This window comes from Calliphora vicina, chromosome 1, assembly GCF_958450345.1.
Source record: "Calliphora vicina chromosome 1, idCalVici1.1, whole genome shotgun sequence".
NCBI classification, from domain to species: Eukaryota; Metazoa; Arthropoda; class Insecta; order Diptera; family Calliphoridae; genus Calliphora; species Calliphora vicina.
The window spans coordinates 33,677,444-33,695,896 of NC_088780.1; the positions used below are offsets into that span (position 1 = coordinate 33,677,444).

The 18,453-nt window shown below is 25.3% G+C and overlaps 1 long non-coding RNA gene across 1 annotated transcript in view; it reads left to right on the forward strand.

Moving 5' to 3' along the window:
• Positions 1-618: 618 nt before the first annotated feature.
• LOC135948909 (uncharacterized) overlaps positions 619-18,453 on the forward strand; it is a 199,789-nt gene continuing 181,954 nt past the window's right edge. Inside the window, exon 1 of the long non-coding RNA XR_010575844.1 lies at positions 619-1,489. This is a non-coding gene — a long non-coding RNA (uncharacterized LOC135948909). The remainder of the gene's footprint in view (positions 1,490-18,453) is intronic.

Consider the following 18,453-nt stretch of genomic DNA (forward strand, 5'->3'; position numbering starts at 1 on the left):
ATTCGCACAATAAAATGCAGCAAACGTTTCTAACCAACTAACTGGGTAAAACTAAACTGAAAGCCAAAAAACCAACAAAAACCAAAAAGAGTGGCAGCGAAATATTAGAGAGTTTTGTAGACCAAGGGTGGAGGGGGACAGGATAAACTAGAAATGTAAATGAGTGAGCAAGCTACTAAGTAGAAAAGATGATGGTATGGGGATCATGTATATGTGTGTATTTGAAAATGCGCACTAATACCAAGAGCGCTATTTCGGCATAGAGAGAAATTTAGAGAGTTTTGATTATTAAGTTTTTTTTTCTGTAATTTTTTTTGCATTTATATGCGTACATATGAAAAGTCATTGCACCCATACTCTAACCTTAAACTAAACATCAGACAAAAATCAACGTCATTTCAGCTACAACAAAACTGAACAGCAAAAAAACGAAATTTCGTTGTATCCTGTTTCTGCTGAAAACCATATTTGCCTGTAGGAGATGTTCTCCCCAAAAATTATGCAAGCCTGTAGTTAGAGGGAACAATTGATGTTTTAGTAGCCGTGGGGGGAGGATGAAGCAGGGGTAGAAACAGCGTAGTTGGGGCACACAACATTTTCTAGAATAGTGAGTAGGCCTGTTTTATGAATACGTGAATTTTTTCGCGTTTCCTTGCAAAAAAGGATAACAACGGCTGTACAACACAACATGGAACAACAACTGCAAATAAAACGAATAAAAAAAACAAGCATTGCATACTTTATGTGTTGGCTAAAACCGGGGTTTTTGCGCGGCCTATGTGCGTTTGCTCTTGCTAAATGATTTTTTTGCCATATACTAGACGATTAGTACAAAACTTAACATCAACGTCGACGTTACATAAAAATTTTTATTTTCGGATTTTTTTTCACTCCAAAAACACCAACAACAAAAAAAAACAAGCAACAAAAAACCAACCAAAAAAAAAAAAAGAAACCTCTAAAAATTCTATTTTTAACAACAAGAAATTAGTTATTAATAAAAATTTAACTTTTCGTTTCAACTGCAATGATTTTCTTTTACATATGTATATATTTTTGAGTGTACACAAGTGTTTAGTGCTTAAGTCTCATATAGTTGGAAAATAATGCAACTCAAGAAAACTTTTTCGATTTAAAAAGTCTTTAAATTTGTTTTAATTTATGTTTTAAATACAAAAGAAAACTAAGTAATTAAGGAAAAATGTTTTATGTGCAATTTTTTAATATTTGCAACGACTTCAAAACCACAACTGCAATCACGGCCACAATAAAAACAACAACGACGACAACGATGTTTACTGCTACGAATACGACGACGAAGATGAAGAAGAATTTTTAAGTTTTGTAAGAAAATGCTAAATCAAAAGACACCACCAACAACAATGTAACAATTTAACCAACAAACACATACAATATGCAACATTAACTGAAAAAGAAAAGAAAAAAACAGAAACAAACAAAAAATAATTTGAGTCTTTTTTGAGTCCTGGTAAGCAAAATTGTCTTTTAAATAGCATACCTTTAAAATATACTCAGAAAAAAACCGCAAAATCTTGATAAATTCTCCGCAAATTCTCTAAGCTAAACATCTTTTCAAGGCATACACACACTCAAATGAACATTAACACCCGCTCTCTCTCATTACAGGCTCTTTTATTTTCCGGTTTTCTGCTTTTAATTTATAACTTGAAACCAAAGAGCAAAAGAGATACTAAATAAAGTAGAGAGAGCTGTAAAGAGCAAAGCTTACATTAGTATTAGTGTAAAGATGTAAGCTTAATTTGTTCATTAGCACCTCAAACCTTGACTAAATTGTTTAGAGAGTCCATTATTATGGTTGTTGTTATTGTTGCAATACATTTGTAAGCTTTAAGAAAGAGCTGTGTATTAAACTAATACCTGCTATTTGAGCATATCTAAACATGCGTAGGAGTCTATATTGTTTAAAGCTTTACTCTAATTGTCTTTTTTGCTGATTCTTTGTTTTTCACTTTTTGTAATTTAAGAACTTTCTGCTACAAATATGTATTTACTCATCTTAATAATCTTAGGAGATTTTTATAATAGAAGTAGTTTATCTTAAGCTTTATGCTTAATAACATCCGTTTATTTTACAAAAAAAAAAGTCTCATACAACAAAAATAAACAAAATTCATATTATTTCCCTTTAGTTATCTACGAATTATCTTAAGGCGAAATTGTGCGTTTTTTTGTAACTAACAAAAATTTACAACAAAAGAAATATAAACAATAAATGTAAGATTTGTTTTACAAAAAAAAAATAAGGGGAAAAAGTTATAATTATTAAAAAATTAAAAATATTAAATATAATAGGAAATAATATAAAAAGTGTTAAAAAAGACAGACATGAAATAAAAATAATACATAATTAAAAAAAAAAACAATAATAATAATAGTAAAAACAAATACATTGTTAATAAAAAATTAAAAAAAAACTAAAATAAAAATAAATAAAACAACAAAAAATAACAATAAATTTTTAAAAAGCGGGAAAATAATATAAAGTTTTGTTGAAATAAAATAAACGGAAAAATAACACAATCTTTTTATAAATAATTTCAAATATTTTAAAGTTTTTTTTAATTAAAAATATTTTTATATTAATTTTATTTAAATACAAAAGTTTTAAGTTAATAAAATGTTTAAAATTAATTTGTCCCTTATTTATTTTTTTTAACGAAAACAAAAATGGATTTAATCATTTTTAAAATATTAAAATATTTACAAAAAAAAGGATCTTATAAAGAAAAAAATTTTAAAATTGTAGAAGTGACTTAGTTTCAATAAAAATATTATAAGTTTTTAATATATCCATAACTCTGCACAAAATAGTTAAACCAAAATTACCTTTTTTTTAAATAAAACTGAATTTTTTTTTTTTTGCAAAATGATTCTTTAAATATGTTTGTTAACGTTTTAATTTTTACACTGAAATATTAATAAATAAGCATAAATGTTTAACTAATGATACCTATTTTAAAACCTAAACTCACTTTTCACTGTAACAATGCAAACATGTATCTGTTCTGCTAAAATGTTTGGAAAAGCTTGTACAATAATTCGGACTAAACTACCGGAAAAATTTATAATTTCATCTACAATTATTTATTTTGTTATATATAATTAGAAACAAACAATATCAAACAATATCAGTTTAAAGACATTAGTGTGGAAGTCATGATTTCATGACTATTGAATTTGAAATACCAAATGCAGAATTTTCAGCCGGACATACGTACGGACATAATTAATTTATTCTGAATGTTCAAATTTACTTAGAAAAAAAATATATTGGCTGCTGTAATGAGTTACACTTCATCATCAGCATGTATTTTGATAATCTGGTTTGTTTCTGAGTTAAAAAAATGGTTTTATTCCTCTATATAAAATCGTTTTTATGAAATTGCCAAAAACTAAAAATGTTGCCTACATCAAGGAGTTCACATGTATTTCTTTAGTACTTATTTTCTTGAAAAATATATTTAATTCCTTTGCTACAATTAGCTAAATGCCGGGAGCAAGCATTGTTTTCTTAAAAATTAACATTTAATTTTACATATGTATAATTAATTCTTCTCAAATATTGATAAGCTAGTCGCATTACCAATTGAATACTCATGTAATTAAAATAATACGTTATAGTTTTAAGTTTTCCTATAATATTTAATGTTTATAAATCTCGAAATATGAAAAAAAAAGAAGTCTCAATAAAGTTAACTAACTAACTCCTTTGCTACAATATTTTCGAATCCTTGACGTAAGCAACATGTTTTGTTTATACTTAATTCTTTTTAAATTTTTAAAAAATTCCTAAAAATTATATTCAAAGCTTTTTTAAAATTTAACAAAAAAAAATTAAAAGTTTAAAAAAAAAGATGTTTTAAATTTTCTATTTCAAAAAACTTAAATTAAGATTTGTTTCATGAACTAGATTCTCGATTTTTTTTTACCTTAGAGCAAGAAACTTTTCAGTTAAACAGCCTGTTTTTATACAAATTTTATCAATTCGATTCGTCAAACACAATGTAAATAATAGAAATAATAGCAACATTTTTAACAGCCTTTTATACATATTATAAACCAATCGAAGCAACGAATGAAATTTTGTATTCATTTATATTGAAATTTTCAAAAAATCTTTTGAAATTATGGTCTAAAAAATATTTTGAATCACTCAATAAAAAAAAATTGTGATTTAAAAAAAAATCGAATTTGTTTAAATTCGTTCTATTTGTTTTTAATTTAAAATATAAATTTTTATTTATATCTCTCTGTGTACATATAAACAAAAGTGCTGCCTACATTTGGGGATTACTAGATATGATTGTTGGATATAGTGTTGCCTACATTTGGGGATTACTAGATATGATTGTTGGATATAGTGTTGCCTATTACTGGGAATTTTTGAGTGTTTCAATTTTGTTGCTTTAGCTCTATTCTTCCCAGAAACTTTTCTTATAATTTTATTGTAGACGAATATAAATATTTCAAACTAGCCAATGCGCTAACAATTTCATAAGATCATTATGTATATTTGAAGCTATTTTAGCAGTATGCTATTATAATCTTTTCTGTATAGTCTCTTTTTTAAGAAAAATATGTTTTTAAAGTAAAATTATGTTTGAAATGGAAACCTCGCAAAGTAGACCCAGAAAAACTATTATAATTTTAACTTATTTGTAGGGTTCAAAAACTGCTAAAGAACACTAAGAACACTTTAGTTAATTATTATTTGTCTGCTATCCATTTACAGCAAGGGAATACAAATGAACATTGTGGAAATTACTCAATGAAACACTGGTAGAGATCTTCTTAATAATATTATAAAACTTACATGTTTTTAAGTTTTTTTTTTTTTTTTAAAAAAATTGAGTATTTTTTTTTGTTCAAAAATTATTCTTTTATATTAAGGTATTAATTCAGTTTTCTAAAAGTTTTAATCCTGTTTCATGAATTATATATCATTATTCCTGTAAAACTGTTACATTCGAACAAAAAGTTTAACAACTTTCAATATTTTCAATCGATTTTAAAAATTTAAATCATAAAATAGAACTAAATATTATATTAAAATATGTAAAAACATTGATGGTTAAATTTAGTTGTTCACATATTTTGGTGGATTATCCTAAAATGCAGGATTTAAGCATTTTTAGTTTAATAGAATACTAAATTGTTTGTGATTTAATCAATAAAACAACTTTTAATAGCTTTGTGTCTTATTTTCAAAAACACTGTGACAATTACTTTGAGTTTTTTCTACAAAATTACAGATTTATTACAGAGGGTTTTTACATAATTAACGCTTATGTTTTATTTAAATAGTTGATTTAATATGAGGACTATTTCTCTATTTCAATTATATATTCATTAAACTTATTTGCACATAATTTCTTTTGTATTTTCTTGCCAGTTTTTCTCTTCTTTTAGTTGCTTTGGAAATTGTCATTACAAAAAGTAAACAAAATAAATTAGAAGGCAAATAAACAGAAGGTACGACTTTCACTTTTCCAACTTTCAAATTTTGTGCAATTTTAAACATATTCATATAAAAATAAAAATGTCATATAAAAATAAATTAAAAATTTCCATACACAATACAATCCATTCTGTTCCAAAGTCACAAAATTTTCACATATAAAAAATCTTTATATTTTAATTGATTTTTATTTCTTATAAATAAAAGAAACCAAATGTCTTTAATTACCAATTTAATTATTGCTTTTATTGTCAACTCTAATTAATTTTTTAATTACTAAAATAATTATATTACCATCAAATCTGTTTAATTTAGCTGATGCCTTTTTAAGAAAGCCTCTCTCTTAGTATTTCTCATACATCTCTAAATGCATCTCGACTACTGTACTGTAACTCCTTAAAATATGCAAACAAAATTCTCTAAAGAGCATAAAACGTTTCTTAATGACTCAAAAATTATACACATATGCCAATATATAACATATGCACACACTTGTTTCTTAAATTACATAATGCAAAGCAAATACCTTGATCTTATGGGGACAAAATAACGTCAGTATATTTTGAGTCACACACATAGACTGTTGTGATAACGACAAAAACAAAAGGAATACAAAAAAATAACAAACAAAACATAACAATATACATATATTTATTTTTTTGAAAAAAACAAACCACAAAAAACGAAACGGAAAATTAAAACGGAAATAGATATCAAAATAAATATAAAAAAATAACTAAAATTATAATAAACCTTTCGCGCGCTTTATGGTAAATGAGTTGTAATACATTAACAAAGTAACAAAAACATAATAAATAATAACAAAACTCTATAGGAATTTATTTATTTTTAACGCAAATATTTATGTAAGACAATGTCACTCATACGTCAAGTAGTGCAATGGAATTAATACATTGAGAACACTTTAATTTGTTTATAGTCTTAATTAGTCAATGATCTTTTATACTTTCGTACTCAAAAACATCCTTATATTAAGCATTTCATACAAATAGCTGGTTTTAAAAAATATCAAATATAATATCAATAATTTTTGTTATTTTGAGACATAAATTTTATAATGCTTTTTTTAGTTGTAATTTTTGTTTAAAATTTTTATTTATTACATACTTCCTTTTTCTGCAAAGACAAATACAAAAAATGTCAACACAAATTTTGTTCAAACTTGCTAAATAAGGTCCAATATAAATTTTAAAGCATACAAAGTTTTGAGATTTGTCCATACATTTTTGTTATTTAAAATCTGTTAAAAAAATTGTAGTCTGCAGTCATACAATAATTGTAGAAGGTAGAATTACTAGGGAGAGTTTTCAATATAATGTCAAACTTTGATTTTGAATTTTTTCATATTTTTTTTTATATTTTCTTTTGTTTGACGTTACAAGAATTGTATAATTGAGAACTTATTTCCTACTGAGTGTACCTTATATTGTTGTATCATGGTCTGTAGTAATTTTTATCCAATCAATACATGTATTATGTTTTAGATTTTCTTTTGAACAATATGTGCCTACTCTAACAATATATATAACATGTAAAATATTCAATTTTATATATAAGAGAATTAGTACAATTATTGGTAGTCTATTTTTGAAAGTAGATTTTTTTATGTTAGCAGTTTTTGGATATAAGCTCTCGATATACTTAATTTTAAAACTTGTAAATTTTGTTTAAATTTTAAATTTTTAAAGATTATTACTTTAATTTAGAATAACACAAGTTATCGTTTTTTTATGAAATCAGAAAACAATTATAATTTTTATCAAACTTTGTCATAGATTTTTAGTTTGAGGTTATTCATTATTTTTTTATTTTGCCAACAAAAATCCCTATCTGTTTTTCTAACAACTTTTCAGTTGGGAAATTCAACACATGAAACCATTTGTTCTGCATAAGCCATTTTTACAACGCAACACTATATGATATTGATATTCTGTTTTATTTGTTAGTATAGTTTTAGGCGCCCACTTAAAAAACGTATGGAAAGTTAAAATATTCATCTTCTTATCTATGTATATAAAAATGAAATGGTCCATGTATTTAATGTCATCACGGCTGGAGCGATTTGGCTGTTTTTTTTTATTCGATTCGAAATTTTGATGGTTTGTAAAGAAAAAAAATTCAAAAATTCCGGGTAAAACTCGAAAATTCTTTTTTTGTTTTGTGAGTCCAGTCAACTGTAATAAAAAAGCTCCCTAAAGTATGCAGTACAAATTTTGATATTTTATTTGCAAATAAATAAGAACAGGCTGGTGTGCGTGGGTTGGAGAAACTTGAAGAACTAATATTAGTAAATGCTACCTGGCGAAGCCGGGGCGATCAACTAGTTTTAGATAAACTGAAATACATTTTTATCTGCTAAAGTATTAAAGTAAAGCGATAAATTATTATTATTTATAAGATTTCTATTTTAATCTCGTTAGTTGAATGTTAATTTTAAGGTTATTTTTTTGCTATTTTTATGCTAGTAAACATTACTTAATTAGTGAAAGTGTTAAAGTATATTTCAATATACTTTAAACAACAATGTACTAATGGCAATAAAATCTGCGAATTTTTATACTAGATTAAAGATAAAGTGTAACATGTTTCGAAATTGTCGTAGGCGTAAAACATATAAGCCGCGGAAAGGGTGATTATGTTTATATGTTTATACAATAATTATTACATTTCAGATGTCACCCTCATTGTCTTATAAACTCCCTTTGAATATGTCTAGACAAATGTCTATTTGTATTCAGTTAAAAACTAAAAAAAAAATTACTATTTAATATCAATCATACGCCATAGATGTCATAATATTTACCGCCATTCATGGTGAATAAACGTGCATATATAATTTTGACACTAAAGTCATTTTCTTTTCTGCCATAAAATGTTGCCAGCATATTTTGTACCATATATTAAAGGTTACCTCATACCCTCATAATGTGTTACATTTTTAACGATCACAATAGAATAAAAATCATTATATACTTTTTGCTTACATTTTCAACATTTTCTAACCCTTTGATAAAATTGATTATTTTCACTTCAAATAATGTTGCATATTTTCGGGGTTTTATGGCAACATTATTTGAAAAGAACACATTATACGCTTACCAAACTACATTTTTTTCAGAAAAGAATAGAAACAAGTGTAAAAGGCATCATTTATGCCAGAAAATAAAACGCCATTGGACATATTCATGAAGAAACACATCAAATTATGTATTTACAAAATGCTTATAAATCCTATATCCTTCTGTCTATCTGTAAAAATAAAGATCATTTGCAAAATAGAGAATCAAAAATATAATTTGTTTCCTAGGAAAATCAGCTAAAAAGGTTAAGCAGATATAAAGCCATGGACAAATGTATGAGACAAGCTCGAACAAATGTGTTGTAATTCCTTTTAACTAGTTTGCTAGATTATCAGTTTAGCTTAGAAGGTAGTGGGTTCGATTCCCGCCCCATATACTCTGGGTATATCTACAGACAAAAAAAACGTTTCGCAGTTTATGCTTGTTAAAAAAAATTAAATTATATATGTGTACGAGTTGTTTCTATACCTGTTGTTGTAATTTGTATGATGTTTCAGAAATAACAATAATAACATAATCTGAATGTATGTATTCGCGAGATTATAGATTTAGGGCGAAGGAATTTAAGATTCTTCACAACTGAATAGATTTCACTTAGTTTTGTTGATTTATCGCTTAATCTATATCAAAAAAACCTTTTCATAATTTTGGCCAAATTTTTCTGAAACTAGATCAGATGATTATCGTAGTACGGGAAAATCTTTTTTTAGTATCATTGAGAACCTGCAGTTACATCATTTAAACATCGACATACTGTATGAGAAAATTGAGATATTTGTATTTTATAGTCAAGAATATAAACATAAGCCAGGAATCAATCTTAACATTTTAAATTCCTCTCTTTCCTTCTTTATAACATCAAGCTTTTCCCTCCATTATTAAAATCGTTTTTTAAACCCTTTATTATTTGTATACCCACCATCAAATAGATGGGCGGTATATTGATGTTGGCATTGCATTTATAACACATCGAAATACTGATCACTAACCCACGATAGTATATATGTTCAGCATCCCCGTAAGATTCTATAGGGCCCAAACAATTGGAGCTATTTGTTTAAAGTCTTCAAGAAATACTCTCTGTTGATAAGGTTCGTTTGGCATTAAAAATGGGTAATATCGGCCTATGATTACTATTTTATCAGTCATAAATACATTGATTATGCGGAAATTCTGATAAAATATTGCACAAATTAATTCTAGTTACTATAAAATTATACTGCAAAGTATTGCAAAAACGGGGCATCATTTGTAACTACTCCCCATACAAGGTTCCCCTCAGAAAATTACCATACAAAGTTCAAAGTCACATATAATTTGTGAAATTTTTAAATTTTTAAAACGTCATATCTTTGAACCGAATAAACACTTGCAATGCAAAATAACTGTTTTAGATTTCGTTAAAATATATAAAAAAAATCAAAAGAGTGCTGTTTTCTGTCTACTTTTCTTGGATCTACACTTATTACTCTATCAATGACACGGTGCTACAATGAAAAAAACTTAGAAAACGAAATAGCGTAAATTATAGGTCTTGCTGAGTACATTAAAAATTGTGTCAAACAAATTCCAGAAACACCCTTAGAAGTTATTCTAAAAAAAAAAAATTTTCAGTGATATTCTTGAACTTATCGACCTGTAACTCGGTCTGTTTTTGTAAGACATTAAATTTTTTAACGGGTTTGGAAAAGAAATCTGATCACGCTTTAAAATGTTGTGCATTTTTTGATACATTTATATGTTAAGAATATAACAAAAAAATAAAATGTAACAACTTTTTGGATTTAGTAGCTTTTCATTGTTTATTTTAATATGGAAGCTTAAACAAATTTATAAAAACATATAAAGAAAATTTAGTTGTCAACAAAACATGGTTTTAGTTTTTCAAATCGGATGAAAATTGTAAAAGTTATTCTACTTTTCAGTAAAATTGTTTTATGCTAAATTCCCAATTTTTAATTTGATAAATTCACTGAAATTTAATTTAATTTGCAAGGTAAATTGTTTGGAAGTTTCTTCGAAAAAGTTTAATAAATTTCATATTCTAAAAATAGGTTTTCATAAAAAAAAATTGAAGTCAATATTGTTGAATTTGCAAAATGTAAAAAATATTCGAAACTTTTTATAAAAACTTACATAATTTCTTGGAATATATGTATATTTTAAGCATACATTTTATGAAAGCCTAATTCTTTAGCTCTCCATAATTGTTTAAAATTTTTAAATCGTTCTAAAAATGTATGAGTTTCAACATAAATCAAAATTTTTAGGGTGTTTCAAAATCGTTGAAAACGGTTTTACTATGTCTTCAACTAGGCCTAAAACACTCATTAGGTCGCTTTCTGAAAAAAAGTGTTATTTTGTAGGAGAGTGTAATTTAGCATTCATTCCCTTTTTAGTTGTTTAGTTTTCTATATTAATTTTACTAAATTAGTATTAATCATACGCCTGGATATTCATTTTTTTATAGGTAATTCCTTCACTTAAATAAAACCATATAAATATTTCAATATTTTCCCAAAACATTTACATGTATATACCAGCAATTCCACTCAATTATTAGTTTTTATTTTTATAATTTCCTTTAAAATCAATTTGTTTTTTATTGAAGAAAAAACACACATTTATGTTTTCACTCTAAAGGAAATTGCTTTAAAAAAAACTATCTCTTATCTATATATATTCAACTTAATAAAATCGCTTACAATTCTTACAAAAAAAAAATCTACTCTTGAATAAATTCTTCATTTTATTTTCTATATTAGTTTTACTAAATTAATATTTATCATACGCCTGGATATTCAATTTTTTATAGAAAACCATTTATTATTTTAATATTTTCCCAAAACATTAATATTTAAATAACAGCAATTCCACTTAATTATTAGTTTTTATTTTTTTAATTTCCTTTAAAATCATTTTTTTTATTGAAGAAAAAAAAAACCGTTTATGTTTTCACTCTAAAAGAAATTGATTTAAAAAAAAAACTATCTCTTACCTATTTATCTTCAACATAATAAAATCACTTACAATTCTTACAACAAAAAAATCTACTCATTTCTTGAATAAATTCTTCATTTTATTTTCTATATTAATTTTACTAAATTAATATTAATCATACGCCATGATATACTTCTTTCATAGGTTATTCCTTCACTTAAAGAATATCATTTACTATTTTTAATATTTTCCCAAAACATTAATATTTATATACCAGCAATTCCACTCAATTATTAGTTTTTATTTTTTTTTTTTAATTTCCTTTAAAATCAATTTGTTTTTATTGAAGAAAAAAAAACACATTTATGTTTTCACTCTAAAGGAAATTGCTTTAAAAAAAAACTATCTCTTATCTATATATATTCAACTTAATAAATTACAATTCTTACAAAAAAAAATCTCTCTAAAAATCTACTTATTTCTTGAATAAATTCTTCATTTTATTTTCTATATTAATTTTACTAAATTAATATTAATCATACGCCATGATATTCATTTCTTTTATAGGCAATTCCTTCACTTAAAAAAAATATTTATAATTTTTAGTATTTTCCCAAAACATTAATATTTATATACCAGCAATTCCACTCAATTATTAGTTTTTATTTTTTTTTTAATTTCTTTTAAATCAATTTGTTGTTATTGTTAAAAAAAAAATTTGCATTTTCTCTCTAAAGGAAATTGCTTTCAAAAAAAACTATACCTTAACTACATATCTTTAATTTAATAAAATCACTTACAATTTCTTAACAAAAAAAAACTAAAATCTCTCTAAAACTCTTCTCATTTCTTGAATAAATTCTCCAGTTTTGCTTAATATTTTATTGCTCGCTTAGACTTACACATAGTTTTACATCCGTTTCCTTTTAGCTGCTTGGCTCCTTGAAAACATTTCCTCTCTAATGTGGAATTTTATCTTGTTTTAAAAATATTACTCCTCTTTTTTCTTATTTCCCTTAACAGCTGCTGCAGCATTTACGACTTGTAATGCTGCTGCTGCTGCTGTTGTACAAGTATTTAACACCTACATTATGAAAAGAAAATTATAGAATAACACCATTACTATAGCCAGGCAACACACACTATTGTAAGGATACCAACATAATATATACGAAAACGTACACTTACACATACTTATAACATTGTAATGTTAGAAACATAAACTCGAAGTAGTTTCTCTACACTGAGTCTTAACTTGCAACACAGCTACATGAACTAATGCTAGCATATAGATTGCTTGTCTGCTACTTCGTTGAGATTCGTAACGTCTTCGTGTTTGCTGTTTTTCTGTTGTATGAATGAAGATTTCCTTGTGAGTGTATGTTCGTCTTGTTTTTTTGTTTTTTTTTTTTGTACAACTGCGCATTATATCCTTGTATTTCTTTAACACACACAATCGCACACACAGGACTCTTGCACAGAGAATAAAATGAAAATTATATTTTATATATACTTAGACTTGTATAGAAAATTATATGCTTTTTATTATATGTTTGTATATATATATATATGTATATATTTAAATATATATAATATATAGAAATAGATAACTGGTTTTATCTAAGAGTACGCTTGTGTGTGTATTTTTGTTGGTCTAGCTGTGTATAAGAGTTGGGTTTTTTTTGTTGTTGTTCGTGTTTAAATCAAAGATGGTTGCTGCAAACTGCAAGTATTTTTGTGGCATATTTATATCTACTATATGTTGTAGTTGTTATTGTTGTGTTTGCATATAAGACGAGTGAATTTGTTTAATATTATAGAAAATATTATAATAAACTAAAGCTCAAAATGAGAAAGATGCTGATGCTGCTGCTGCAGCAGAGACTAATGTTATATTTTATGCTCACCAAAAATATATATTTTCACTAAAGTAGGGAAGTTTATACTTAGACACATGGATGTATACATATTGTGTACAAATACATCTAACCTTATGAGATGTTTCTTATTTGCTCTGGCTTGGCTTGGCTTGCCTGGCTGCTAAATGTATCTTTTAACATTATACTTACCCTGCCTCCCACTGTGTGTATATGTGTGTTACACACAACCAAGACTTTGCTGGGCCAAACAACAAACTAAACATACTCGATCCCCCCTCTGCTCCTCCACCCTACCCCCAAATAAAAACACCAACTGACTGTGTTGTAGCTTTTGCTGGCTGTTTGTATGACTACCTCACTGACTGGCTGGCTGGATGGCTGGCAGTTTGGCTATAAGGCAGACTGACTTGCTTGCCTTTTTGCCTTATTATACTGGTATTTTGTGTAGTATAGTGTTGTGTTTTGAGTGCACACAAGTAAATAAGCCAACGTATTTTAAATACTTGTGTTTAAATGTATGTGTTTGCTAGCTAGTATAGATGTGTATGTGTGTTTTTAAAAATATTTTTGTACTTTCATATACATATACAGCAACAAAAAAACCCTAAGTAAAAGACCAAGACCAACTACAAGACACCGACATACGAAGAAGACTCATTGTGACCATTAGACATTTATTTAGGTTTAGTTTAGCTTCGACTACTTTTGGCGTGAGTTCTCGTAATTTTCATATATATTTTATATATATTATATATATATACATAAATATATATATAAATATATCTATATACATATATTATTTAAATCAAATATATTTTAACAAAACTAGAAAAAAAAAAGAACCAACAACATTTTTACTCTCTTAATACCCAAACATATAGCAAAATTTTAGCAAGAAGAAAGTATACACTTTTCTTCCTTTACTTATACTTATATGTATGTATATAAATATATTATATATATATATATAAAATATATATTTATATATATTCAAAATAAAAGTACATGTCTTAAACATCTTAAGAGTTATTCATCTTAGGTCAAGCGAACCTTACGTTACGTGTTTACGCGCTTTAATCTTAATATTTAACAAAACAACAAAAAAAAATCTAAAAAAAAATTTAAGATTTAAAAAAAAAATTTCGATAAAAATTTATTTAATTTAATACAAAAAAGAAATAAAAATTGTGCAAACATTTTAGTAATTTATTTGAAAAAAAAAAAATAAGAAAAATGATTTTTTACTAACGAACACAAAAAAAAAGTTAATTCAACAATTGTTTAAACGGCTTAAACGGTTAACAAATATTCGTTATAATATCCTGATGGTATAAATATTAGCAATATTAAATAAATATAATTAAAAGTGTTAATTTTTTTCTCAAACAAATTAATAATTTAGCCAATAATAATAATAAACAAATAATTTATTTAAGTGCCACCAAATAGGATTTTAAAAATAACTGAATTTAATAAATAATTAAATAAAAACAAAATAATTTTAAAATTTATAAAAAATATATTAGCTTAAATAAATAAAAATAATTTAATTAATAAATAACAAATAAATTTTTTACACAAATTACAAAACTAGTCCTTGATAAATATCGAAAATTCGAATTAAAAATAGTCAGCAGTACCGAAGCTTTTATGCCCTACTGAATAATAAATAAAAGTTTAAATATTAAACATGACAGCAGTTTTTAATACTTATATTTAGTGAAATTTTAGTTAATAATTTAAAGAAACCATTTTTTAAATCCTAGTTTGGAACATTTTGCAAACTGTTAACCATTTTCCCTACACAAAATAATAAAAAAAAATAAAACTTATATATTAAAAATAAGTGGCGATTGGAATATCTAAAAATTAAGTAAAATTTTAGTCAATGTAAAATTTCAATTTACTAAAATTAAAATATTAGTTAATGGATTAAAGAAAACATTTAAATATTTCAATAACCCAGCAACACTCTTTCAAATCCAAGTTTGGAACATATTGGAAACTGTTAAACTTTGGCCCTATTGGAATACTAAAAAAATTTATATTAAATTAAATTTAATTTAGTAAATCAAGCATAATTAACTACAATTAAAATGTTGTGTTATTGGATTAAATAAACTATTTAAATACTTACAGCCTAACTATAAAAGAAATTTTAAGTTAATTTTTGTTAACGTCGACTTTATTTTAAAATAAATCTTTTTGTTTTTGAACCATAAGAAATATTTTAAAAAGGCTTTCAAAACTTTTTCCAACTCCTACATTGAAATAAATGAAAATATTTTTTAATGAATGTAAATAAAAAAAAAGAAATTTCAAAAATTTAAAAAAAAAACAAAATTTACATAAAATTTCAAAACAAAAAGCTTATTTTAAAATAATAAAACAATATTTTAAATTATATATGTGAAATTTGTTATATGGTCAACTTTATGTTCTTAAAATTGACTTTAAGGCTTTTGTGGTTAGGCTGTTAACTTTTATCAAAAGTAACTCTTGCCCTCTAAAGTAATACTTAAATAATTGGAAAATTCTTAAGCAGTTTTGTTAGCATATTATTAGCTCCAGTTACGTTTAATACTATTCTGAGTGAAATTATTCTTAAATTCTAACTACAATATAAACATTTTAATTAATAATAATCATACGCCTTCGCAATAAGAAAAGTGTCCAATTAATAAAAATCAAGCATATTCTATATAAATAAAGCAAAATTTTAACAAAAATTATAAAGAATAGCAAAACATTTATAAATCTAAGAAAATATCAAGTTCAGCATTAGTTCAAAATACAAAAAAAAAAACAAGATGGAAAATAATTTTACTTTCCAAACTATAGATAAATACCCATAGATCGAAAACTATCCTGTCAAAGACCTAACTTAGTTGTCAAAAACCTAAGTAGTGAGAATGTTTTATTAAAAAAAAAACTATGTGAAAACAAAAACGACTCTCTTATGTTGGCTTATTTTGAGTTATTTATTTGCTTGAGTTTCCTCTATATGTATAGTTTCTCTAAGTTCCAAACCATAGCCATATTTAGTTATAAAATGATTTTAAAATACAGTGAAAATATATCAAATAAAGAGATTAGAAAAGTAACATATTTCAAAGACCAGAAGCTAAACAAAAATTAAGAAATATAAATTAAAGCTAAAGTGAAAAAATAATCTAAAAAAATCATCGTGAAAATCTCTGTGAGTAAAAATCTGGAAGCAAATATCAGCAGTATTTTAAAAATATTAAGATATGATATAAAAGAAGAGGTTTTTAATTTAATGGTGTTTTCATTTCTGGCATAAATGATGTCCTAATTCTGACTTTTATCCTTCATTGTGTTCTTTTCTAAAACAAATGTAGTTTTGTAAGCAGTTAACTTGTTCTTTTCAAATAATGTTACAATAAAACCCCGGAAATATGCTACATTTTTCAGCCTCAATTTTATCAATGGATTAGAAAGGCAACACTGTTTTATTATTAATATTTTTTTTTACATTGAGTTTGTTTAATTTTAAATACCCATCATATTTCAAAAAAAAAAATATTTTTTTCTCAACTTATTTGATAGAAAAGAATTGGTGGTTTCATAAATATTGATGATATTTTTGATCATGTCTTTCTACACAAATTCGTATAATTTTTAGTATCGATAGCTTAGAAAAAATGAGCTAAGTCCAGTTTTTTTTTGAAAATTTAGATTTTAATACGAGACGTTAAAATAAGTAAAAATAAAATCTTGGAATAAAAAATTGCAATTATTTCCATTTTCTCGCAGCTATATAGTGGTATGCAAAAGCGCTAAGTTCGTTTTCTAGTATGTAAACGTAAAAAATGAGCTAAGACCAGTTTTTGTGAAAATTAAGATTTTAATACAAGATTTTTAAAATAAATGTATGGCCTAACAAATTGCAAATATTTTCATTTTCAAAAGTGCTAAGTTCATTTTGTGGTATGTCAACGTACTATGTTTTGTTTTTTTTACCAAAAATACAAAATTATTATTTCGCACAGAGAAAACACATTCATTGTGATGACCAAATTTGTAGCCCATCGAATGATTTGATTATATTCACAGATTTGTTCGATTCTAAACAAAAAAGTCGTATTGAGAAAAAAGAATTACGATTGAGGTATCTAAATTTTTATCACCAAAACTAAAATTTTGTCAGCCACAGCAGAAATTAGGGCTGAGTGATGCGATTAGCTACAAATTCAATTACCCACAACTTTTTTGTCTGTACAGTCAATTGGAATTGAGTATAATTGCAATATTAAGTTTATTCATTTATTTTTAAACAAAATAATTTAAATCATGAATTTTTTAATTAAATATTTGAAATATATTAAGGGTACTCATTTAAACGCTTAAGTTTCCCATTTGTGCAAATGGGCAAATTTGCGCGACATGTTTCATGAACCCACCTTTTCAATTTTGTGCAAGTTTATACAGAAAATTTATATTTGTCAAATAAAAATACATGAATTCAACAAAAGCTTTAATAATTTTTTTTCAAATTGTATAAATTTTAATTTTAAAATGTTGAATGAAAGTTAAATCTTTGGAACAAACGGTGGTATACATAGTTTGGAGGACTTTGTTTATGTTCTAGCTGTTGGTTAATGTTTTCATACACAATGTCATTTAATACAATCATTCTGTTCCAAAGTTACACAATTTCACATGCACAAAATTTTTATATTTTATTTGATTTTTATTTCTTATAAATAAAAGTAAACAAAAGCAGCTGATTCATCAAATGCACAATAAATTCAAGTTTGCGAGTCTAAATTGTCGCGCAAACTTATCGGAGTTGTGCAAACGAATTTCCATACATTTTTTGACATTTAATTTGCGAGAGTGTAAAAATGCACAGATTGCACAGTTTGCGAGGCTTTTAAGCGTTTACATGAGGACCCTTATTATCATCTAGACTACTCCGAAAAGCTCTTGTTGGAATTGGACTTGAATGCAAATAAATTATGTTTTAAACAAAAAAAAAATATGGCTTGAAATTATATTTTCTATTTAC